Here is a 26,929-nt window from a genome sequence, read left to right on the forward strand (position 1 = left end):
TGCCACCATAGTGTTGATGTCACTCTTCTTATATGTAAATTATGACTTTGCTTCCCTTGTATTAATATATCATGCCCATATGATACAAAAGAAAGTAGTTTATTCACATCAGATCAGCAAAGACAAAGCCTATCAGTTGTTCTGTTATATTTATATCCCTAATCTGTTTTGTCTCCCATTCCTTTTCCACGTCTTTTACATATACTTTTTTTTTTTTTTTTAAAGAGTTATTTTTTTATTGATTGATTGATTGATTGATTGCTATGTTGGGTCTTCGTTTCTGTGCTAGGGCTTTCTCTAGTTGCGGCAAGCGGGGGCCACTCTTCATCGCGGTGCGCGGGCCTCTCACTATCGTGGCCTCTCTTGTTGCGGAGCACAGGCTCCAGACGCGCAGGCTCAGTAATTGTGGCTCACGGGCTTAGTTGCTCCGCGGCATGTGGGATCTTCCCAGACCAGGGCGCGAACCCGTGTCCCCTGCATTAGCAGGCAGATTCTCAACCACTGCGCCACCAGGGAAGCCCCTCCACGTCTTTTAAATTCTCAGAAAATTTAAAAAATATCCATTACATTTGTTTATGTGACTCAAATCTATGGAAGAAGGTCTGATGGGAAGTTATTAGATGGCTGGGTAAAGTTACATCCCAATTCTATTTTTGGTCCCTGGTACAGGAAGTGGTCTCAAATATTGCAGAGCTGGATGGAAACATGTGGGCCCACTGGTCAGGCTAGTCATTTGCTTTCCCTTCAAATGAGTATTCATGAAATATTTGTTAAATAGTTAAAGGTGAGGTTATAGAAGGTTATCACAACTTGGGCAGCTTATCTGTGAAAGAGCCTGGTCTGGCTATGATGAGTATTAATAATTGGCCGTAGTCTCAGTCCTCCCCAACTGCGTTCATAATGAGGAGTTCAGCCTCCCCAAATAGAGGATGTTCCTACGTTCTGTCAAGGATATACAGAACATCATCTGTGCCACTGCCTTTCTTTTCTTTTCTTCTTCTTCTTTTTTTTTTTTTTTGCATAAGACATCATCTTTATGAATATTGTAAGTCCCTTTGTGCATAACTGTAGACCTGGTGTCAGGAAACCTGGAGGCTTAGTTTCTCTGCACCACTCTCAATTGCCTTCCAAATGAGAGTGTTGAACAAAATTACTTTAAAAATTCTTGCCTGCTATATGGTCAGCTTATTTTTGATAAAGGAGGCAAGAATATACAATGGAGAAAAGACAGCCTCTTCAATAAGTGGTGCTGGGTTGTGTTATATGTTCCTCTGTGGACTGAATTTTGTACAATGAGCATGCATTATTTGTAAACCCCAAAGCAATAAAGACACTTTAAAAACAGGAGAAAAAAAAAAAAAGTGGTGCTGGGGAAACTGGACAGCTACATGTAAAAGAATGAAATTAGAACACTCCTTAACACCATACACAAAAATAAACTCAAAATGGATTAAAGACCTAAATGTAAGGCCAGACACTATCAAACTCTTAGAGGAAAACATAGGCAGAGCACTCCATGACATAAATCACAGCAAGATCCTTTTTGACTCACCTCCTAGAGAAATGGAAATAAAAACAAAAATAAACAAATGGGACCTAATGAAACTTAAAAGCTTTTGCACAGCAAAGGAAACCATAAACAAGACGAAAAGACAGCCCTCAGAATGGGAGAAAATATTCGCAAATGAAGCAAGTGACAAAGGATTAATCTCCAAAATTTACAAGCAGCTCATGCAGCTCAATAACAAAAAAACAAACAATCCAATCCATAAATGGGCAGAAGACCTAAATAGACATTCCTCCAAAGAAGATATACAGATTGCCAACAAACACGTGAAAGGATGCTCAACATCACTAATCATTAGAGAAACGCAAATCAAAACTACAATGAGGTATCACCTCACACCAGTCAGAATGGCCATCATCAAAAAATCTACAAACAATAAATGCTGGAGAGGGTGTGGAGAAAAGGGAACCCTCTTGCACTGTTGGTGGGAATGTAAATTGATACAGCCACTATGGAGAACAGTATGGAGGTTCCTTAAAAAACTAAAAATAGGACTACCATACGACCCAGCAATCCCACTACTGGGCATATACCCTGAGAAAACCATAATTCAAAAAGAGTCATGTACCACAATGGTCATTGCAGCTCTATTTACAATAGCCAGGACGTGGAAGCAACCTAAGTGTCCATTGACAGATGAATGGATAAAGAAGATGTGGCACATATATACAATGGAATATTACTCAGCCATAAAAAGAAACGAAATTGAGTTATGTGTAGTGAGGTGGATGGACCTAGAGTCTGTCATACAGAGTGAAGTAAGTCAGAAAGAGAAAAACAAATATGGTATGCTAACACATATATATGGAATCTAAAAAAAAAAAAAAAAGGTTCTGAAGAACCTAGGGGCAGGACAGGAATAAATATGCAGACATAGAGAATGGACTTGAGGACACAGGGAGGGGGAAGGGTAAGCTGGGACGTAGTGAGAGAGTGGCATGGACATATATACACTACCAAATGTAAAATAGCTAGTGGGAAGCAGCTGCATAGCACAGGGAGATCAGCTCGGTGCTTTGTGACCACCTAGAGGGGTGGGATAGGGAGGGTGGGAGGGAGACGCAAGAGGGAGGAGATATGGGGATATATGTATATGTATAGCTGATTCACTTTGTTATAAAGCAGAAACTAACACACCATTGTAAAGCAATTATACTCCAATAAAGATGTTAAAAAAAATTCTTGCCTGCTATATTATTCCATCTCTTTGGCATATGGAGCTGCATGATGAATCTGTATAGAAAAAAGGAGAATACACATGAGTTACAAGGGAAATTCAAAAGAATTAACCGATACATCCTTTAGGTTAATTACATTTTTTTCTGACTTATAAAAACTCCATCTGATTCAGAGCTAATACTTTAAACATTTTTACAAAATCTTGGTGAACTGAACTAGAGAGTAATATATCACAAGCTATAGGATTCATGGAAGAAATAGAAGCCTAATGCATCATTGACATGTTGATGAAATCACTGCATAATTTTTAGAAATAATAAAATATGAATCTTGATGAGGTCACCACTGCAAATGCATTCCTAGATTTTGTGCATATAGTTCTGAGAAATTTGTAGTATGATGCTACAATTACGTAATAGAGTATCCTCCCCAAAATAATGCTTATGACTATGAATGTCAAATGTTTTCATGGAAGAGAAGTTTACTGTAAGAAGACTTACAAGGGCAGCCAGGAGATGGGGCTTCTTTCTTGCACATCTGACTTGCCCACATTCTCTTTGAGATCCAGTTAGGCCCTAAGACTTCCTCCAAATAACAAGCCAAGAAACTATGTCTCCCTGGTCAGGAACAAACTCAAGAAGAGAGAACAAACAGCCATAACTTCTTATGTGTTTTCACTCCTATCTGTACCAAGTAAGAAGTCTCAGGTCATGAAACTCTCATTTGAAGACCAGTATGAGGAGATTAGGGGTGGGGCAATTTCTCTCTGTCCCTTTGTCCAAACACCCAAATAAATAGGTCCTATTTTGGTTTTTTTTCTTTTCTGTGCTTAGCATTAAAGTCAAGATATTACATTGATTTAGCCTTGAAATGGGTAACAGAGAATTGAAATAAGCTGTCTGCAGCATTTTCAAGTGAATCCAAGAGTCAAGTCAGTTATACTTTCATTTTCAGGTGGTACATCATATTCTGCAGGCAATGGAAATTATATTTCGTTTCTACTTACCAAATGATTCAGTATTCTTAGTATCACTTTTCAAAGAGGATTTTGAATCAGGGGCAAGTTTTACCATTTTTCTACTCTTGTATCGTGGAGAATTTGCCATCTGGTGAAGCTGGATGGAATGCCTAATTTCAGAGCAGTGACTGAAAATAAAAAGATATAAAATTCACCAAACTAGCACGGGAAACAGAGTACTGCCTATAGTCTTTGTGTTTAGTATATACAATTATGGTTTTTAAAAAAATTCTAGAACTAAAAAAAAGAAATCATTGCACTGAAAAGAGTAGCTAATTTAGTTTAGAAGGAAATGGGGAGAAATGTAGAGTCTGAATTTTATTTTTTTTTCAGCATCCTAAGTCATAGAATTTCATCAACTCCTCATTTAACCTTGCATCAAAAGGGGGATAAATCCTTTGGGAAGCAGGTTTTCAGGGCTCCCTTGCATTACTGCAGAACTATTTTCTCTTGACATTACAAACTCCCTTTGAATTCACATCCAAATTGTTCATTGTTGGAATTCAGACATTCAGGCGTTGACAAAAAAGTCTGCTTCCTCTGATATATGCTTCTCAAGGGCATTCACAGTAATCTTCAAAAAACTGTACCAGAACCTCATTTGGGATAGAAGCTATGTTTTTAAAATAGAAATCGATGAAGAACAGCATGTTTTCTATTTTGTCTATAGTTAATCATTACTTTCCTCATCACATGCAGGGTTTTAAAAAAAATAAGAAAAACAACCAAACAACAATAACAATATCAGACACCAGCCTTGTTATCTCTAAGCTTCCCTGCCTCTTTTACTTCTAGATGTGGGTGGAGGGGGGAGAGTTTGCAGTTACTTGGAGGCCTGAAGTTTCAGCCTCCTCTTTTTAACGTGTTTGCTACTTTAAACTTTGAATCTTAGTTTTAGGAAGCCAACGATGAAATCTACTGAGTAATGAGTTTCTTCCCCTCCACCTTCCTTATTTCTCTGACTCATCTGATCTTGGGGATATCCTGGGGGCCGCTGACCTTGGCGAGCCTCACAGCATAACCCCGTCAAGCTCACAGGGCTCCTTTGTGTGACTGGGTGTAGAAAAGAGAAATGTTTTTCCCTAAATGTTTCACTTTTTCCGTACACAAAACCCTAATTTTGTAGTAAACTTATCTTTCCTCTGATTCGAATACTTGTTCTGTAATTAACTATTTGCGAGACATTACAGTGCAGCAGTTAAGAACTCAAACATTAGAGTCAGGTAATTGTAGATTTGAATTCAAACTCCCATGCTTAGTAGTTCTGTGACCTTGGACAAGTTTATTCAACTCTTCTGGAGCCTCTAAAATGGGGATATTAATATATATCTCATTGGGTTGTTGGGAAGGTTAAAATATGCATATCATCTGACATACATCATTTTGCTCGTGACATTGGGGAAAGTTATTTTTTCTCTTTGGGTCTCAATTTTCAAAACCAGTTGAAATGATTTTGCTAATACTCTATTCATTTTTGATTTATTGGGAAATCTTTGGGTTTCTTTCCAGTTTTCTGGAGATTATGATTCCAATATGATGGAGAAGATTGCATTCATTAATTTAATTCAAAGAAATTGCTCTGGCTGCTGCAATTAATAAGTTGGATTAATATTTGTTTACTAGAGGTATGTAAATCTGGTTATGTTACTAACTTTTTTTTTTTTTTTACCTTTTTTTTTTTTTTGCCTCGCCGCGTGGCATGTGGGATCTTATTTCCCCGACCAGGGATCGAACCTGGGCCCCCTGCATTGGGAGCGTGGAGTCTTAACCACTGGACCACTAGGGAAGTCCCTATATTACTAACTTTTGACTGTAGACAAGTTATTTAAGCCTCTCTGGGTTTCATCTTCAAAATGGCGATAATAACACCTACTTCACAGCAGTCCTAAGAGTAGACGAATATCTGTAAAGTACCTAAGATGGTGCTATATTATACTAATATCTAATAAATGGTAACATTATTTTCATTATTATTATTATTGAACATAAAAAATCAAAAAGATTGCTGAGAAATTATGTGGAGGGAAGTAGGTAGGCCTGAAAAATATAAATGAAAGAAGTCATGTAAGCACGACACATACAGGTCAGAAGTATTCACTGGACATTTGGAATCCACGAAAATTCTCAACTTCAGGCTGATGGGCCATTTTCAGCTATTTTTGGCTTCTGAGAATTCTAGCCAAACAGAAACCTCAGATAACTTCTAGATTTTGTGATAGTAGGTTGGGTCTTTGGTATCGAAACAGTGGTAGGCAATTTTGGGCTTAGTGTTTAAGCAACGGGCTCCGCTGTATATTGAGTCGTTTGCCAGCTCAGAGCCTGGACTGTTCTGTGCAATATTTACTTCACCTCCATACTTTAATCATCTCTTGACTAAAGCACGTTTTCCTACCCTCCTTTTTTTTCTTTAAATTATTATGTTTTTTTCTCTTGTTTGGCCGTGCCTCACAGCTTGTGGGATCTTAGTTCCCCAACCGGGGATTGAACCTGCACCTTCAGCAATGAAAGCATGGTGTCCTAACCACTGGCCTGCCAGGGAATTCCCTCCTACCCTCCTTGTATCTCATCCTTCGTGCTCTTTGGTTCATTAGCACACATTCTACCAACATCACAGAAACTTCCTTTACTGCCCTATCATTTTCTTCCCGGGGCCATCTTCAGTAAGTCTGTCTCACAGAAAAACTGCCCAGTGAACCACAGTCCTAGCAACAGCCAGGGAATGGCAGATTTCCCCTGGATTATTTGCTGGATCACTGAAATGAGCAGTGCTAATCATTCCCCAAATAGTTTTGTTTTATCTTACAATTATTTTTTATTACATAAATAAAACATGTTTGTCAAAAGTCAAGGTTTCACTGGGTGATACTAGATGGTATTTGATTAAGGACACAAATTCCTGAATCCTCCGTTGACCCAGCTACGTCATTTCCTCCTTAGGTTACTAAGAGAGATTTATTTAACCCCAGGCAATAATGGGCATATCAAGTTGTAGCAAAATACATTCTCTTTAGTTGGGCTTTAGCTCCAAATACCCATGCAGAACAGCGGGAAATGGGCTGGACTCCTTGGAGGGTAAGCTTCCCTCAGGCTGGTTACTGGGACTGCCCTGGAACCCAGGCACCCTGTTTGCCTTGCACCATTGAACACATAAGCTGGGAATTTGCATTTCAGTGGAGCAAAATCCCATCGTGCCAGCCAGAGGAAAAAGAAGACAGAGCAGATTTTCTCCTTATAGTCTCATTTAAACTCTGTGACTCTGTCACAGAAATCTGTACAATCTTCTTTCTTAGGATAGAGTAAAAGGAGGTGGGCTGTGGAAGAGGAGGACTCCAAGGGCACGGTCCTCATTCACTAGAGGAGCTTTAAAAAATCCTGACAGCTGGGTCCTACCACAGACTAACCAGATTGCTACGGTGGGCCTAGGCATTTTAAAGAGAAGCTTCAGAGGGATTATAGGGTGCGGCCAGAATTGAGAACCACTGTCCTAGAGGCTAACATTATTTGTTATGAAAACGTGAAGAACTACAGCCAGAAAAAAAGAAACAAACAAAGCGATCCCACTATCCCCAAACAATGACCATTGCCACTGTGGTCTTCCATGTATCTATATCCAGGAGGTATTTTAAAACAATGTGAAGAATGAGTTTCTGTAACCTAATAAATGGTACAAATAGAAGTTTCCCTTTTATAATTTTTTCTAAGTCTGAACATGATTCTTTCCTGAAGCCATTAGGCAAAAATGGGTAAGACTCTGTCTTAGTCCATTTGGGCTGTTATAACAAAATACCACGGCCTAGGGAGCTTATAAGCAACATTTATTTCTCAGTTCTCAATTATTGGTTCTGGAGGAGGGAGGTCCGAGATCAAGGCGCCAGCACGGTGGCATGAGGGCCCACTTCCTGGTCCCCTGCTGGGCCTGCTGGTGTGTCCTCACGCGGTGGAAGGGGCGAGGGAGCTCTCAGGAGCCCTTTTAACACGGCACGAATCCCATTTTGAGGGCTCTACCTTCAGGACCTAAGCACGTCCCAAAGGGCCCACCTACTAATACCATCATCATTGGGGCGGTTAGGATTTTCACGTGTCAATTTTGAGGGGACACACCCAGAGCACAGCAATCTCTCAAACATGTTTCCTATTTAAACTCCTTCCTCACCTTGTCCTTTTCTCCAGAACGTGTTACCCTCCAGGCAGCAGCTGGACCTTCAGTTCTTCCTACGCACAGGACCACGATGTCTTCAGGCATTTCGGGTCCCCACCTTGTAGCCGTGTAACTGGTTCCCTCCTGGAACAAGATACTCTTTTTAAAAAAAAAATTAATTTAATTTATTTATTTATATTTGGCTGCGTTGGGTCTTCATTGCTGTGGGCTCTCTCTAGTTGTGGTGAGTGGGGGCTACTCTTCATTCTGGTGCGCGGGCTTCTCATTGCAGTGGCTTCTCTTGTTCTGGAGCACGGGCTCTAGAGCGCAGGCTCAGTAGTTGTGGCGCACGGGCTCAGTCATTGTGGCGCACGGGCTTAGTTGCTCCACGACATGTGGGATCTTCCCGGACCAGGGCTTGAACCCGTGTCCCTTGCATTGGCAGGCGGATTCTTAACCACTGTGCCACCAGGGAAGCCCACGAGATGCTCTTTTTACCTACCGAACACTTCTCCAGGAGCTCTCTCATCAGAAATCCTGCAGCTTTGGAACAGTGATGTTTTCAGAGCCCAAACAGAACCTTCCATTTTATCTAAAATATTAGATGAGGAGAGATCCCCCGCCTAAGGATAAAAGGTGCCTTTTACAAGAGTTGGAGGCTCTGTTCCTCAGTGCCCTTACAGAAAATGATTGCCTGAAGGGAAAAAAAAAAAAAAAGAGGTTTGAAGGTGATTACTCAAGAAAAGACCCTCTGTTTTTCCTCCCCACAGCACCCTTGAGATACATTTGGTATTTCTCCACCTCAGATTTCATTCCTTTTGAATGTTTCCATTCCCATTTCTTCCCACAAGGTAGACAAAAATCTCCACTGACCCTGTTGAAGAATCTGGTACTAAAATACCTGAATTACAACCAAGCAAGGTTGTCGGCTGCGTGGCTCAGGAGGGAGGGTGACAGTGGTGGCTTGAATTTGGAAAGGCATCAGGGAAGAGGTGACACCTGAGTTGGACCTGAAATGACTTTAGCAATGAAGCACCTGGGAGTCAGGGGAGAGGAAACGTGAGCGGAAGGAACGTAGCAGGAGAGGATCAAGGTCGGGATCTGGACTCACGGAGAGAGTTCTGGCCTGGCCCTGGCTTCACGGAAGGCAGCTGTGAGGGCTACGGGTGTGAAGGAGGATTGCGGACAGGCCCCTGCTAAGCCAAGGGGAGAGTCAGCACTTTAGTCCACGGGCCCTGGGGAGCCACTGAAGGGCTCTGAGCAGGGGTGTGATACTAAAACAGTCCTGCATAAAAATGAAGTTGGTAGCGGTGGCGAGGATGCTTTGGGGCGTGGGATGGAGGGTGGTTACGAAGCTATTGCCTTGGCTCCGGCAATAAGAATTTAGGAACTCAGTTAGGAAGAGGGCCGTGGGGACAGAGAGATGGGGGCGTATGTGACAAACACTGCCAATGTAGTCTCATTAGGATGAAGTGATTGGATGGGATTGACATGTGTCCGTGAAAAGGAAGCAGAAAAAGGCCATCCAAGGTTACAAGCCTGAATAACTGTGGGAATGGTGATCCCGTAAACAGAAATCGGGGTTTGGGAGTTGAGACACTTGAGAGAGATGTTACAGATACTGTAGGTAGAGCTTTCCATGTATCGTAGGTGACGACAACAACAACAAAAGTTTGGCAAAGTTTTGAACTCCAACCTCTAAAGAGAAGGAAAGGTTGCAAATGCCGTAGAGAGTTGTGGAGAATGATTTAGGAGAAAATGCTCACCTTGTCCCATTTGGAAGGAAGGTTAGTTTTTAATCATGTCAATCCATTTGGCTTAGGTGGGAAAATGACTTCTTAGAAAATCTCTCAGGTAATTGTGTTTATAGCTCCTTACGTAATCATTCAATATTTACTTTCTGGCAAGGAAATTTCATGCCCGGTAAAGAAGATCCCTTGTGTTTACTATCACAACTAAGTAAAAATAGATGCCAAACTAGGTGGTTCTTAATGTTTAAAAAAATTACACTGAAACACTCTTTACTGAGTCCTATTAATATTTTATTGAGGAAATAGCACATTTACTTCTGAGTAAGGGTTAGTTATTGCAAAATAATTTTTATTGCAAAACAATTTATTTGCTCCCTCCCACTCCCCCCAACCCTGGCCCCTGCCCAGGTCTCCTAAAGGTCTTGATTATAACTCAACAAACCTGCTACAAAAAAATATATAGATGGTTCGAAGTGTTTCTTTAAAGTTCATTTGAAAAAAATCATGGCAAAAAATTGTACCGGTTTATCAAGTCATGTTAACATTACGTTGTTTTTGTAATCCTCTTTCCCGAGTATTTATTTAGAGTATATGGGAATATGCATCGTTACATACTTAACATGAACAGGGGCTTCAAATATTTTACAAAAGCAGGTTTTTTTCCAGCACATGTTTGGTATATATGTGCCAAATTCTGAGTCAAATGCTTGACATAAATTATTTCATGTATCTCTACAACAACTTACTGAAGCAGGTACTATTATTGCCATTGATCTTTATAATTTGAAGCTTCTGTATTTGCAAATTCACTTTCTTGCTAAAATTTACTTGTAACCCCACATGGATGCTTGCCATACTTTTTCAGTCATTTGTGGACACACACCTGTGCAGAGCAGGCAAAAGTTTGAGTTGCTTGATGCACATGTTCCCAGGTGAGGTGCAACAAGGCCACACTCGGCCTTCTTGTTTCAGCCTCACACTGAAATGAACTAGAGAGATAATCCTTGAAAGTACAGTCTTAGCCTCACACTGTAAATGTGTCCTTTTTTAGGGTCTATGTAGTGCTGTTTTTGTATTTTTATGCTTTATGTTGATTTCGTTGTTTAAAATGGCCCCCAAGCACAGTGCTAAAGAGTGTTCTTAACAGTATGGAAGTTCCTTAAAAAAATAAAAATAGAGCTACCATATGGTCCAGCAATCCCACTCCTGGGCATATATCCGGCAAAGACAAAAACTCTAATTCGAAAAGATACATGCACCCCAATGTTCACAGCAGCACTATTTACAATAGCTAAGACATGGAAGCAACCTAAGTGTCCATCGACAGATGAATGGATAAAGAAGATATGGTGTATATATATACAACGGTATATTGCTCAGCCATAAAAAAGAATGAAAGAATGCCATTTGCAGCAACATGGATGGACCTGGAGATTATCATACTAAGTGGAGTCAGTCAGGCAGAGAAAGACAAATCTATGATCTCACTTACATGTGGAATCTAAAAAAGTGATACAAAGGAGCTTATTTACAAAACAGCAATAGACTCACAGACATAGAAAACAAACCTATGGTTACCAAAGGGGAAGGGGGGGATGGATGAATTAGGAGTTTGGGATTAACAGATACACACCACTATATATGAGACAGATAAAACAACAAGGACCCACTGTATGGAGAGGGAACTATATTCAATATCTTGTAGTAACCTATAATGGAAAAGAATCTGAAAAAGAATAGATATATATATCTATAACTGAATCACGTTGCTATACACTCGAAACTAACATAACATTGGAAATCAACTATACTTCAATAAAAAGTTGTTTGTTTTGGGAAACAAACAAACAACAAAGCTAAACAAAAAGAGTGTTCTTTTTTTTTTTTTTTTTAAGGATTTTCTTTCTTATTTATTTATTTATTTATTTATTTATTTTTGGCTGTGTTGGGTCTTCGTTTCTGTGCGAGGGCTTTCTCTAGTTATGGCGAGCGGGGGCCACTCTTCATCGCGGTGCGCGGGCCTCTCACTATCGCGGCCTCTCTTGTTGCGGAGCACAGGCTCCAGACGCGCAGGCTCGGTAGTTGTGGCTCACGGGCCTAGTTGCTCCGCGGCATGTGGGATCTTCCCAGACCAGGGCTCGAACCCGTGTCCCCTGCATTAGCAGGCAGATTCTCAACCACTGCGCCACCACGGAAGCCCAAAAAGAGTGTTCTTAAAAGATGTGCCTTATGGAGAGAACAGGTGTGTCAGATAAGCTTCGTTCAGGTATGAGTTAGAGAGTGATAGGTGGTTGGTTCAATGTTAACAAGTCAACGACGATGTATATTAAATAAGGTGTCTTTAAACAAAGCATACATAAAAGAAGGCCGGGTGTTGATGGGTTGATAAAAATATTGTGACCAGAGGCTCACAGGACCCTAACCCTGTCTTTCCCATAGGGTCGATGGTTCCACATTCACGAATTCAGTGTTTACGGCGACTTCATAGAACGTAACTACCGTGGACACAAGAATCAACTGGTATCTCCTTTCGTGAACTAGGAAGCTGAGACCTGGAGGCATGTGCCCGAAGGCTTTCTGTGTGTAAGTGGCAGCGCAGGGACTCGAGTCCGTTCAGTGCAATGACTTTGATACTCTGTTGCCTCCAAAACCAAGTGTGAAATGGTTCTTTTGCTTCTTCCCATAGTCTCCTGCTGTTTATACTTTCTCCTTCAGCCATTTGTATTCTGAGGAACCTGTCTTCCACTTAGAGTTTGAAAGGTCTCATTTCCTGTTTGCATTGGTGCTCAGGGACTAGGGCTGGCCCTTCACAACAGATCAGCCCTGGGTATTCTGTACTGCTCAGCGGCCACGCCACCCACTCTCCTGAGTCCACAGGGCATGAGCGTCCGCGGTCCCTGGAAGCATAGGCCGTAGGATGTTGGGGCAGAAGGAAAGTCAGTCCATGTCTAGGGTCAAAGTGAGACAGGCTGGGACCTGGGACCCTTTGCTGCACTGTTGCAATGCTTGCACCTGGAAAAATGTCCCCCAGAGCAACAAAATACAAAGAAACTATAAGGGACTAAAAATAACTGCATGCATGTACAGTTGGGGCAAATTCTGGACAAAAGATATAAAAAAACCCCAACTGCCACTTCTGAAGAGCCGGGAACAAAAACAGGGTGTCAGGAGCAAAAGCAGGGTACTACACATGCGCCCTGCACTCAACACCACCAAAGGGGTGGGCAGACCACCTAAGCCACTCCCCACTGCTGCAGCAGGGGCCCCGATAAAGCCTTGCCTGAATTTCTTGTCTGGCCTCTCATCAATTTCTATTGATTGGGGAAGGCCAAGAATCCTAGTCGGTATCAAAAGGAATTGTCAACCTTTGTCCTTATGTCCAGGAATTCTGAGCACAACACCTGCAGGAAACTGTTATTGCCTACACGCTACTTCTTGGCCGACATTTTATTCCTTGGCTGTTTGCTTCAACCCACCAGCCCCACTAAAAGCTCATCCAAAACTTCCTGAAAAAACATATCTGTTTTCAACCACTTAAGGGAGTTGAAGCATTATCATTTGTGAACACAAAAGTAGCAACAGCACGCATTTCTGTTTAACATAATACAAGTCAACACATACCTTAATCTGCAAACCTTTGCTCTCAAAGAGCTCAGAGAGCTTCCAATGACTGACATTTGTGCTCCCAAATTTACTTTATTGTTCTGGAAATTACTTTTTTCTGAATATAAAACTAATACATATTTATTGCAGATTATTTGGAAAATATAGAAAAGCAGAGAGAAGACTATAGAAGGTAGTTGCTAATCCCATCACTCACTTATAATTCCTCTTAGAGTTGGGGGGGTGTGTCCCTTCAGTTTTTTCTTATAGTTTATACAGTACAAAATGTTACATTCCAAGCTTTTTCCCTGAATGCTATTCTATAAATATTTTTCTGTTCATTTAGAGATTGTTATTACTATTAAATGATAGCAAAATATCCTAGTGAAACACATACACCATGAATTATTTAAAGATTTCATATAGCTGTATATTCAGGTGGTTTGTTTATTTTTTTAATGTTATAAAACAACTCTACAATAAGAGTCCTTGTAGCTCAGTCCTTGCACAAACCTCTAGTTATTTTCTTTGGAAGAATTATTAGAAATGAAATTGGTAGGTCAACAATATGCACATTTTTGAGGCCTTTGAAAGACTCACACCCAGCTGCAGTGTAAATATTGGTTAGCACCCAAACATCTTTTACTCTTTAGCTGGATTTCCTGCATTCCAGCAAACATATTACTGGTATGGTGGACAGGCAGGGTGAGGCTTAGAGAAATAAACTTCAAGGACAACGTTTTGGAAAAAAAATGGCTACCTTTTAAATCTTCCAAGTATTGACGGCAGCAAGATAAGGGGAAGCTAGAACCAGATTGAATGTGTGTGTGGGCATCTCTGTTTGGTAGCTGTCATCAGGGGTCCACTTCTTCCCACAATAAGTTCCAGACCATCCTGACTTAGGATGTATACTTGAACTTGCCTCGAGTAGCTGCTGTGATGGGATCCTGACTTTTGAACACCTTACACTCAGAACCTGCCACCTCTCCTTTAACTGGCCAAATTCCCAAATAATACTCATCTAAAGCTTGGAACACTTGAAAATAAAGTAACTTTTGCAGGTGTAGTTGCTGTAGGGTAGAGCTCCGTTGGGTAAGTTCTTCATAGTGATGAAACAGAATCATTTAGGACAGAAGGTATATGCAGCTGCGTGAATCTATTTTTATCTCTTGGAAAGACAGCCATTGTGTCATCCGTGTACTATGTCATTGGCTAACTGGTGGCCATTATGTCTAGAGAAAACCACCACCACCATCACCATTACTTCAGTCTTTCTGCTTAGAGAGTAATTGATGATCAGTTCTTAGTACAGGATATGCATTGCTTACATTTAGCAATAAAGAAATAATCACAAATTCCCATAATGTGAATGTGAAATGAATTAGATCCAATAGAGCATTACCCATTGTTTACATGTCAGATCAAAATTTCTTTTTGGGATCTGAACACATCAGATGGCAGAGAGCAACAGCGTTCTTCCTTTTCGCCAAGGAAACTTTTATTGTGCCCGGTTTCTGTTTCTGCATGCCCATATTTGTCACAGAGACAAGAATTTGGTGCTTCCCTGGTCTTCCAAGTAGCTGGTGGTGGCAACGAATGGTATTTACGCTGGGAACTCTGCTTGCACTAAACTCACTTGTGCGTTGGCAAGCAATCCAAGTGCTGGCTGTCAGGGCTGGCAAGCCTGTGGTAGGCTGTTTGTCTTTGAGGCTCCTACCTCCCCTTCTTGTACACTTTCTTCATTTCCTGTTCTTCCTACTTCCTCTCTTGCAGCCTGGGTCACAGAGAAGAAAGATCTGATAAACAAATTTTCAGTAAGTTGATAACAATGCATGTTACTCCTCCTAGAAATATTTAAAATTTAAAGTAGGTTCCCAAGAAGGAGGACATTCTTAACAAAAGAGTAAGTAATTCCCAATGTGTGCTTCACTGCCATTTCCATGTGTATGTACATCTTTATGGAGACATATATTTACTTTGGTGGTAAGAGGGCGAGAAATGTCAGAATAAAGCGTAGAAGAATATAGCTTTGTAATGCAGTTGTTTTTATTTGGTCCAAGGATTGTTGATTGATGTGACAGTTTGTCAGTGTAAACAGCCATTTGGTTGGTGGAAGATTCATTCCTTTTTCATTTATAGTTCTTTACCCTTCATCTGTTCTCCTACTCTTAGGGGAGCAGAATTTAGAAGCTGTTAGTGATTTGATTACTATGAAAATCACTGACTATTTTCTTGCATTGTTAAAAAAATTCTTCATGGTTCACTGCAGCAAATTTCTGCCTGATTATCCTGGAAATGTTCGCATAGCTCATTATATTCTTTTTGAAATAAGAAAAACATTTGCTACAATTCCTAGTCACTAGTGGAACATGTAGGGCTTTAAAAATGTAAACAAGATAAATGCATTTGGTCCTGTATTTATACTCCAACGCTTCCTGTTCTTTTGGAATTCAAATTTCTTTTTAGGTACAAATACCTACTCATACAAGGCAAAGGAAGATTGAAGAGACTGTATTCAAATAAACAGGAGCTTTTCTAGTGTGATTTCATGGTACATATCTTTAAAATTATTTTATGTGCTTTTATTAAGAAGAAAGTTTTACTTTATCCTTTTGGTATAAAGTAAATAAGTAGTATACATTAGAATCTACGGGAAGCATTATGTATTTTTGCCTTTAATTTTGTTTGGAGGAATAAACTCTAAAAAGAAAAATAATTTCTTTGGTCTTTTAGGATAGTTATTACTACGTATTGTACAGAAAAAGCTCCATATATATTTTCATTTTATTTGTTACCCAATTTTTAATGACTTTATTTCAATGTACCAGGAGCTCCTCTTTGGGTGGATCAAGCTATGAGGATTCTTCATCACTGTGAGAAAATAGTTCAGTGCCACAAAAGAGAATGTGCCTTGTAGGTCTGTTGAGTTGACACAGCACAAATCAGTAGCTGAAATTCAGGTAAAGGTAATAAATATCTCACAAGAAGACCAAGACTCTGGTCAGAGCTTCTTCGTTTCTTAGGCCGTTTCTGAAGAAGTCATTTAATTTCTCAAGTTGCATCAAATGTTGCTCTGATGTTTTAATTTCTTTGATTCACTCTCTCTAAATACCAATAGCATTTACTGTATGAGATTCCATGAGCACGTTGACATTCTGCTCTTTTCTAAAATGGATCATAGCATATAGAAAGGGCATTCACACCACCACCACTGTCACCAACATCAACAACTTGATTCTGGCTTGGGTTGAAGTAAATTCATCTTTGTGGGATTTCACAGAGCAAAGGTGGAGTAAAGAGGTATCTCCCAGTCATGCTGTGCTTTATTAAACACATGGATCCACAGAGGACTAAGCTTGCACTGCAGAAATGGGTCAGGTCAAGCAAATTAATATTTAATTAGCAAAAGAAGTTCACCATTGAAATGGATGGGAAACTCATAGAAAATTGTTCCTGGAAAATTTGCCTTTATTTATTTATTTAGGTATTTATTTACCGTAGGTAAAACCTTATTCTCTGTTTAGAAAAAGTCTTTACGTGCTGATCAAATGTCAGTCCTTGAGGGTTTAGGGTATTATCCATAAAGGGATTAAGAAAAGTATATGATGAGATTTCTGGAGAAAGCATAGGCTATTCACTTAGTGAGAAAATGAAAGGACTAAATGTTGATATATAAACTTTTTATCATGTGGAACTCAACTAATTCACAGTCACAATTATCACACTTGGATCCCCAGGATTCATGCACTTATCAGCCTAAGAAGTGTATGGTGAGTGGCTGCCACGTGCTTGGCACTGGGATAACTGTTGGAGATAAAACGTGAATGAAAATCTCTGTTTTTCAGAAGTTTATAGCCTTGTGAGAAGACAAGACTTCACAGAAATAACTATGGAAATTAAAAGAGGCATGAAAATTGCTGTGACATCCTGATGGACTAACTCCAGCCTGGCGAGAGTTAGGAAAAGCTTCACGAAAGAGGTGACATTTAAAAAAAAAATTTATTTATTTATTTATTTATTATTTTTGGCTGCGTTGGGTTTTTGTTGCTGTGCGGGGGCTTTTCTCTAGTTGCGGCGAGCGGGGCCTACTCTTTGTTGCGGTGCGAGGGCTTCTCATTGCGGTGGCTTCTCTTGTTGTGGAGCACCGGCTCTAGAGCGCAGGCTCAGTAGTTGTGGCACATGGGCTTAGTTGCTCCACAGCATGTGGAATCTTCCCGGACCAGGGCTTGAACCCGTGGCCCCTGCACTGGCAGGCGATTCTTAACCACTGTGCCACCAGCGAAGTCCCAAGAGGTGACATTGATTGGAGCTGAGTCCTGAAGAATGAGTAGGAGTTGAAGATGGAGAAGAAAGGAAGGCGTCAGAGGCAAAGTGAACAGTATGTTCAAAGACACAAAGCAGAGCTTCTCAAAGTCCTTCCGAAGCACGGGGCGATGGAGGGTACTCTCTCAAAATGCAGATTCCTGGGCTCATGCAGCTATATTTGGAATCAGAATCTCTGTGGGCGGGGCCTGATAATTTACATTTTGGCAAGCGTTCAAATGTATTCTTATGTATGCCACAGTGTGAGAACCACTGGCATGGGGGAGAGACAAGAATTTCTAGATTTCCTAATATTATTAATAATAAAGGTATCATAGGTAGTACATATTACAATTATTATCATAGTCTGGCAATATGATGTCAGATAAAGTAAATGTCCTAGGCAACTGTTGTCCTTCTTGCTTTACTTTGTGCTTTTTAAATTTTCATATCTGGAGGACCATCACTTGTTGAGTTGTGTCCCCCAAAAGATATGTGCAAGTCCTAACCCCCAGTACTTGCAAATGTGACTTTATTTAGAAAAAGGATCTTGGCAGATGAAATCAAGTTAAGATGAGGTCCTAAGAGTGGGCCCTAATCCAATATGATGTCCTTATGAGAAAGGAGAGATGCAGAGAGAAGCACACACAGGGGAATTCTGTGTGATGCCGGAGGCAAAGATGGGAGTTACGCTGCCACGAGTCAAGGGATGCCTGGAGCTCCCAGTAGACAGAAGAAGCAAAAAATGATCCGCTTTCAGAGAAGTCAGAGGGAGCATGGCCCTGCCAACAACTTGATTTCAGACTTCTAGCCTCCAGAACTGTGAGAGAATAAATTTCTGTTACTTAAAAAAAAAAAAAAAAAAGAATTTCTAGATTTTCCCTGAAAAAAGTCAGTCTTACAATGGAATGTAGAGATTTAGCAGGCCCTTCAGGGAATACGGCAGACTGAGTGGTTGCCATATTGGTAGACTTTTTAGGGGTCAGGTGATCCGGGCTGTGTCTGGACATCTCCCCCAGAGCACTGCATCTGACCCTGTCTTTCACGAAGAAGGGATCACAATGCCTGGGTGGCCTCTTTGGACCGTAGAAGCAGCGGGTTCCACGGCTGGAAATACTGCTGCAGCGCCCATGCTAAGTGGACCAAAAGGCTACTTACGAGCTCTGAATGGGACCGAGTAGGAGAGGTCCCTGCAGCAGGTGTGGGATGCATCAGCAGGGGGACGGAAGGTGTGTGGAGCACGTGGAAGGCCCCAGCGGGAGAGTCACAAAGCAGGCCCCAGCCTCCGCTGCGCTCAAGCCATCTCAGAGCAGCATGGAATTAGACACTTCAGAAAAGCATCTCCTGCTGTGGGCTTTGGAACACCCCGTGACCATGCAGCTGGATCTGTCCATCATGAGCAGGGCAGACCTAGTAAATCATAAAGTCAGGCTGGCCCAGCAGCAATCCAGCATGAGATGAAACGGAAAGTTCAGGATCGAGGCCAGGCAGCCCTAGTGGGCAAAGCAGATGGCGTGAACAGCAGTGCAGACCCCAGCGCACCATGTCTGTAGTTCCGTCCCCCAGTGGCTTAGCCCCGTAGCCGTACAGAGCTTCCCACTGGAGGGAGAAAAAACCCACGCTTTCTTGTAGAGGGTGAGCTCGTTAGGTGGGTGCAAACTGCAAATGGATGACCACCACATTGCAGGCTCCCTGCGAGGTGGCCTTGCTGGAGTGTGGTGAGGGAAAATTCTTCCAGTGGGCAGTGCACCTGGTCACCCGCTTTAAAATGAAAGAGAAGAGGCCCAGAGTTAGAAATCTTGAGAATCCTGGGAAATAGTGAATGGCTTGGCCAACTGGGCATGGGTCTAGAAGGAAAAAGATTGGAAGACCATGGTTGTGTGTGGATGGACACATGGAGGGGACCTGACGACCTTTGTGTCACACGTTAACACGAGACAAGAGTAGCCTCAGAAGAGACACTAAACAACGGAGCAGACAGAACGCTCCAGCCTCATTGGTAACCACCCTAGTGCTGACGTGAGGAGCCCCTGAAAGCAGGGGCCATGGTGACTGTGCAAGGGCCCAACAGCATGGACCTACACCCACCAAGACCCGTCTGGCTATGGCTGCCATAGAAAGTCTAAACTGCCAGCTCGGAGAAGAAGTATGAGAGCTTCCATCTTCTCCAGAACCCTGCCCTGGATCACTTGTGTTCTATCCCAAAGGGGCCTCAGATTCACCCTTAGAATAGCTTCTTGAAAAATCCGAGAGATTGTTCACTTTGGAAATACTACCATCATACTTAGAATTCTTAAAACTTTTCACCTGCTGAGCTGCTAAACTGGACAGATCCAGTTTTATTATTATTTTTTTCTTTTCCTTTGTGGTTTATTACAGGATATTGAATACAGTCCTGTGCTATACAATAGGACCGTGTTGTTTATCCATTCTATATACAATAGTTTGCATCTGCTAATCCCAAACTCCCAATCCATCCCTCCCCCACCTACCCCCTCCCCCTTGGCAACCACAAGTCTGTTCTCTGTGTCTGTGAGTCTGTTTCTGTAAGATCCAGTTTTAGTCCTAGTAGAAATAAGATTTGACTTAAAATTCTTCAGGTTGTCTTTAGACTGTTAATAAACTGGCAATTATTGAAGAAGTCTGTTTTAATAGCACTGAAACAGCATCACAGAACTCTCACGTTGGGAGAGGTGGAGGCCTCATGCAAAGGCCATGGGTGAGAAGTTGATTTCCTTTAAAACTCCACTTCCCCCATCCTTTAAATCAAATGTATCTCAATTACTGTAGGAAAACTCAAAAGCATTAATGTTACCTTTCATCAATTCACAGTATCTCATAATAACGGGCGAAAATCTCATAGAATGTACTTTAAAACACCAATTGTGTTTGAGAGAAAAAAACCAAAGTGATCTTTCACAGAAGCCACTGGTCATATAAAAGACCAATTCCATAGCTTGGAAAACGTAAGAACATTCATTTGTAATGTTCGTAATCCGTCAAGATGTGAATATACAAAAGTCTAGCTTTTGAGAAATCTATTCTTGGCAGGAGAGCAATTTCAACTGGCAAAAGTAATCCTTGAATCAGTTAATGAATTATCTGGAATTTCAGCATCCAGATAAAGCCTGCTTATTTGGGATAAACCTGCTTTGTGGTTCCAAATTTGTAAAACTTTGCCCTGCCCTGTATTTTGAACTTTATCAAAGTGACTGGCAAAAAAAAAAAAAAAAAAAAAGTCTCTATAGGATTTTGCCCTAGAGGGACAGCATCTTACAATGATCTCTGGAGGTGTGCTGTCACTACAGCACAGGACAAAAGCTTCTCTGGTTTTCAGTGATAGAAATGATCACGGTGTATACTGTAAGCTGATGGCGGAAGAGGCCTACATTCCTTCACCCCAGGCAACTAGGCAGAAGAGCCGAACTCTCTGAATGCCTGATAAATACTCCAATGGCAAATGGAACTTGAAAGCGAACAGGAATTGCCTCAGGCATCTTTCAAAAGACTGTGCCTTTGGGAGGCCTCTGCTTTTAGAGATTTTGGAAGCAAAATAATCCGTGTTTCTCGTATTGAATTAATAGTTTAAAATTGAATGAAGTCATATCAGGAACTTCCACCTTTGCTTTAGGGAAGACTTAGCTTTGCACTTCCTGGGGTTCCGACACCCTTCTGAAAATCTTGTACACCTGCCTCGCCAGTTCTGCTTCTCAGCAAGCGCTCGGCTCTCTCACTGTGCTGCGCGCTGTGCCTGAATTCTCCCTGTCCTAATGCCTCCAAGTCTCTGCTGTGTTGGAAATCCTCCCCTGCCACCCCTGCCTCCTGGTTTTCTATCCATTCTTGAAGATCTAGTTCAAATATCTCTTCCTCGAAGAAACCTTCTCCGATCCCTGCAACAGGGATCAGTGTCTCCTTGGAAAGATCACTCACAGCACACAGAACTCATCACATTCAGTTGTGTTAATGAAACTGAGCAGGACCCTGTGGGGCTCCGGGGCATGGAAGCCTTTCAAACAGTTGTTAGTCAGGGAAGGGAGGGGATGCAGAGATGAGGGAGGAGCGGTCAGGAAACAACAGTGCCGCCTTGGGGCAGGGTCCCAGTCCGGTCCCCGTGTAAGCGCAACACATAACAATATCTTTAAGCTCTTCTGCAGAACTAAAACCCCCCGAACCAATGGAAGACGCTAACTACTTGATGAAGCATTCCTCAGAGAAGATCAGGAGACCACCTGGGGCCAGATTACAGGAATGGGGGGCCCTGCACACACCCTGCTCCTTATCAGCAACCCCGCCCTTGAACCATCGCTATAAAACTCCTCGCCAAATCCTCTCAGGTTGGGACACACAGTTTCTGGAGGGCACAAGTCCACTGTGTCCCCCTTTGCCTGGCAAAGCAATAAAGCTGTTCTTTTCTACTTCACCCAGAACTCTGTCTCCGAGATTCGATTCAGCACCGGTGCACAGAGGCCGAGAGATTTCGGCATAGGGTTTCGGCTAATGCAAAACCTATTTAGTACAAGTGTATCTCCTTCTCCGAATCACAAGCTGAGGCGGGGACTTGCCTCCCTTTTCCTCCCCTCCCCTCCCCTGCTTTGCACACAGCCTGTGCAGGTCTCTACTTCCTGGATGTCAACACTTAACACAGACTCCTGCCACTGAGGTCTTAACTGTCTGCCTCCCCACCCACCCCACCCTTCAGCAAGACTGTAAGCTTCAGGAGGGGTGGTCGTTCTGGAAGTATCTTGGGAGTCATTGTATCCAGCGTTCAAATCACGTGAGGAGCGTATGACCCACAGAAGGCAATTAATATATATTTGTCGCTGCTTTATCCCTCTGCACTTCCTTTCATAGTGTGATAAAATTAATAATTATTTTTTCATTTGGGTCAAACTGCATTAGTTAATAAGCCTTCCCAATCTGTCAAGTGCTTTTGGAAATGAAATAATATTATTGTTCTCTAAGCCCAGCTCGGTTCCTCTAAAGCAGAGGCCAGGCACTATTATTAATGACTAAATGCTTTGGAAGATTACCAGATTGTTTATAGAGTCGAGAGTGAACTTCAGCAGGCACTTGGCCTCTCTTAAATCAGCAAAAGCCACAATGTTGGATCAAAAGGAAGGTACACAAATGAACACAGGGTACATTTCCAGTGTTGTAACTTTTACTTTAACAAAAGGATCTCTGGAAGCAACCTGTAACCCAATGTGTATTCCTGTGACTTCTCAACAGGTAACACTAAGGAATTGTAGCAAACTGGAAACTATCATGTGCTAAACTAAGTACATTAGAAATACGTACGATTTATACCTGTGGTTTTCTAATTTTGTAATGTGTAATACAACTGTGAGGATTTGGTACAAGAGTTGGCAAAATGTTTTCATCTAAACACTGTTACATTAACTAACTAGCTGTTCTGCAGGGGAAAATGTAACTTAGGAAAACTTCAGCTGAATGGCATGAATATGCGGAGTTCCAACTCCTTGACCGCAGTGAAACCCTATTACCCAAGTTTAGAAACTGCTTACATAAAATAACACTAAATCTTAGAACTTCTCAGATGTGCAAACCCAAGATTAAACAACAACACGAATGACACCAACCACGGAAAAGGCTGTTACTCTTCTCTAAAATAGGCCTTTTCATGGAAATAAAATAGGTGATTTTTTTTTTTCTGAGTTAAAATTTGGTTCATTTTAATTTAGGGTTGCTATTTGTTCACCATTCTCCCAGCTGCTTAACATCTTTGGAATGTTCTTAGAAACCAAAGATCCAGACTTCTTCACTCTAGTGAAAAGAAGATACAAATGCAGAGTGGAGATTTTATGCCCAAGCCCGTATTTTGAATTCTGCAGGGGGCGTCCCACAGACTCTACTTCCAATTCTTTCATAATCACTTCTGACACTTTCCAAGAGAAGAACAATGAGGTTGAAATGCGGTGAAAGCTGATTGTGTGAATTTATTTGGTTTTACTCACTTGGAATTAGGGCCATTCGGGGAAAATTTATTCTGCGCTGTCACTGAGGAAGAGGAAACACCCTCCTTACAGGCCTGCACAGGCTTTTCTACTTTCATGTCTATCTATTTATTTATTTTTGGCTGTGTTGGGTCTTCGTTTCTGTGAGAGGGCTTTCTCTAGTTGCGGCGAGCGGGGGCCACTCTTCATTGCGGTGCGCGGGCCTCTCACTGTCGTGGCCTCTCTTGTTGCGGAGCACAGGCTCCAGACGCGCAGGCTCAGTAGTTGTGGCTCACGGGCCCAGTTGCTCCGCGGCATGTGGGATCTTCCCAGACCAGGGCTCGAACCCGTGTGCCCTGCATTGGCAGGCAGATTCTCAACCACTGCACCACCAGGGAAGCCCTCTACTTTCATATCTATGTCTGGGGCCGTTTTTGCAAACCTTCTGCCTTTTCAACTTTGGAGCCATGATAACTTTTTTGGCTCTGATCTTTAAATAATTTTGTGTCTATTAAAAATGCTCAAATACATCATAACTTGATAAATGTCTTCCTTATCATAGTTGTAGAATAGCAGTTAAGTGTGGGTTCTGGAGTCAAACTTCATGGATCCAAAACCTGATCCCATTGTTTCCTGGCTGTGTGACCTCTGGCTAGTTACTGAGCCTCTCCAAGCTTCCGGGCACCATCTCTAAAATGGAGATGACAGTTGAACCTCTGTCTCAGGGTTGTTATGAGAATAAATGAGATCATGTTTGTATATAGCTTAGCAGTGTCTGCTAGACAGTGAGTGCTCAAAAAATGGTAGCTATTGTTTATATGTGGGTTACCATTACTGTGCGATCTTCTAATTTTTCAAATTCTATTGGGAATATCATCTTATTTGGTCCTTCATTATAATCATAACTGGGTCATCCTAAGTTATCTCTGCCAGAGAGGTGCTTCAGGCCTCACCTTACCGAGCACTGATATTAATTCATTTCTGTTTAATTTATCAAGGGACTTCCATCAGCTACTAATTTAGCAGAGCCCAGAGTCTCCCTGTGTGTCCTTGAGCTGAGATGTAGAAGATCAAGTATGTAAGTGAGGAACAGATATGAATTGCTTAGCCTGCCAGCTGTTTACCTTCTTGTTTTTCAAAATGGCTCTTAGCAGCAAGCAGGAGACAAGAAAAAGGTTGTTTTAAGTTGGAACTGATTTAATGTGTTCTGGACACAAGACTCTCACTTTCAGCCCCCTTAAGCCTGGAATACATGAGCTACAGTCTGCAGTGTATTCAGTGCACTGTGAGTGGCCTAGAGGTCAAAGGGAATCAGGCATTAGGGGAAATCTGATCCTGTTGAGAAGTGGCTCCTTCAGGCTGGCTTAAGATGGATGTGCTTGGGCTTCCCTGGTGGCGCAATGGTTAAGAATCTGCCTGCCAATGCACGGGAAACGGGTTCGAGCCCTGGTTCGGGAAGATCCCACATGCTGCGGAGCAACTAAGCCCGTGCGCCACAACTACTGAGCCTGCGCTCTAGAGCCCGCAAGCCACAACTCCTGAGCCCGTGCGCCACAACTACTGAAGCCCAAGCGCCTAGAGCCTGTGCTCCGCAACAAGAGAAGCCACCGCAATGAGAAGCCCGTGCACAGCAACGAAGACCCAACGCAGCAATAAATAAATATAAGTAAAATAAATTAAAAAAAAAAAAAAAAGGTGGGTGTGCTTGACTTGGTTCCTGACTTGGGAAGCAGGGACAGGGAAGTTAACAGTGGCCCCTCTGGAGCAGGGACAGAAAGGCTTTTCCTGACTCCTTTCTCTTAACGTCTGACTTTAGGCAGACTGAAGTGGCCGTAGCTGAGGCCACAGGTCCATTGGCTCCACGCACAGAAAGGCCAACTGCGGTGTGGGAACGCGACACTCACCTCTGTCAGTGTTCAGACCTGCAGGGTCCAGGGCCTGTTCGCTGAGAGTGGAAAGAAAAAGGCTACTTCCATTTTATTTGGGGTGGAAATTGTTCCTGTGCCTTGTTTTGCTCTGTTGCAACTTGTTGAATTTTATTCTAGTTAAGACTCATCAAGGGGTAAAAATCTATAGAATCTGAAAGGATATTTATAACAGAAAGTAATCTAAAGATTACTTTTCTTTTTCTCCACTCTGTCTTTATTCAGAAAAAAAATTACATGCAGTGTGCTTAGGTTGAAACAGATTTTTACAGTTGAAATCATAATTCTGATACTAAATAGTTGTTTTACTTTGGTCCCTTAATATTTCTGGATGTCTGCTTCCTCAGATAAAAAAATGAGGGGCTTGGAATAGATGAGCTATAAAGACCCTGTTAGATTTTAAAACTTTATGGTTCTTCCAGAGGCTTAATTTATAAAGAAATATACACCCCCCCCACCCCAGTCAATCCCAGACAATGGGCTGTTTTTCACAAACATTACTGATATAGCATCTATTTTCAGTTTCCTTTGAAATGGAGAACAATGTGACACACATAAAAGCTAGATCATGAGAATATTACCCTGCATGGATCAATCCTTCTAGTTAATTCTCTTGATAAGGACCATATGATAGAAACCTTTCTTTGCTGTAAAACTAACAGCAGTCTAGACTATATTTGATAATACTGTACATGCACGCTGTAATAGCTCTGAAACATGATTTCATATTTGTTGCCAATTCAGTTTGCTTGAGTTGAGAAAAAGAAGAAAATTCACTTTCATGTTCATCTGTCCTGAATGATTGAACAGTTAAAAAGACATATGGTTTCTCCAGATCATTAGAAACTATAGCTGTTAATTTCAATGTAGATTGCTCTTGTGTTGATGATCCAGAAATGATTGCTATTAAGATAAGAAATTTCTTTTTCAGTTTTAAGAAAATATTCTTCTGTTCACATACATGCTTTCTTAGGATGAATTAAAGGATGTTTACTAGGAAAGACAGGAGACTAACTGAATAATGGAAAGCAGCATTATTTTAATAAATAATTCAGTTCACGGATGTAGTTTCCTAAATTTCATCTATCTAACAGCAATCTGGCTAGTGTCTAACCATTGGCGATAGCTAAAAGAGATAGTAAAAATCTGTTTCCTTAGAGAGGGACAAGGCTGGGAGATATTGGGTAAGCGAGGTCAATGGTTCCTCATCTTTATATTCACTTTTAGTAACAAAGCTCCTATTCCTGATTAGGGGCAAACACCAGAGTACGTATTTTTAATGATGTGTTAACTTCTAAATGCATAAGTAAAAAATACCACAAAGTGATGGTACATTAGCCAGTAGACATTCTGCACACAGAGATACTTGAGATGCTTTTTAAAAACAAAAAAACCAACCCATCTATACTGATAGTACTTCTCTTAATACTTTCCAATCTCTGATGTCCTTTCTGGGAACACGGCACACATGCACGCATGCACACGCGCACAC

General features: G+C 41.6%; 1 protein-coding gene across 11 annotated transcripts in view; it reads left to right on the forward strand.

Annotated features, from left to right (window-relative positions):
- CA8 (carbonic anhydrase 8) overlaps positions 1-26,929 on the forward strand; it is a 240,120-nt gene that overhangs the window by 89,019 nt on the left and 124,172 nt on the right. For 5 of the 11 annotated variants that reach the window (XM_057532108.1, XM_057532107.1, XM_007168576.2 and 2 more), the window contains 3 exons: positions 5,274-5,389; positions 12,093-12,236; positions 17,102-17,235. The gene's annotated coding sequence lies outside the window, so the exon portion shown is untranslated. The remainder of the gene's footprint in view (positions 1-5,273; positions 5,390-12,092; positions 12,237-17,101; positions 17,236-26,929) is intronic. The other 6 variants (XM_007168574.2, XM_007168575.2, XM_007168577.2 and 3 more) reach the window with 3 other exon arrangements.

This window comes from Balaenoptera acutorostrata, chromosome 17, assembly GCF_949987535.1.
Source record: "Balaenoptera acutorostrata chromosome 17, mBalAcu1.1, whole genome shotgun sequence".
Classification (NCBI taxonomy): Eukaryota; Metazoa; Chordata; class Mammalia; order Artiodactyla; family Balaenopteridae; genus Balaenoptera; species Balaenoptera acutorostrata.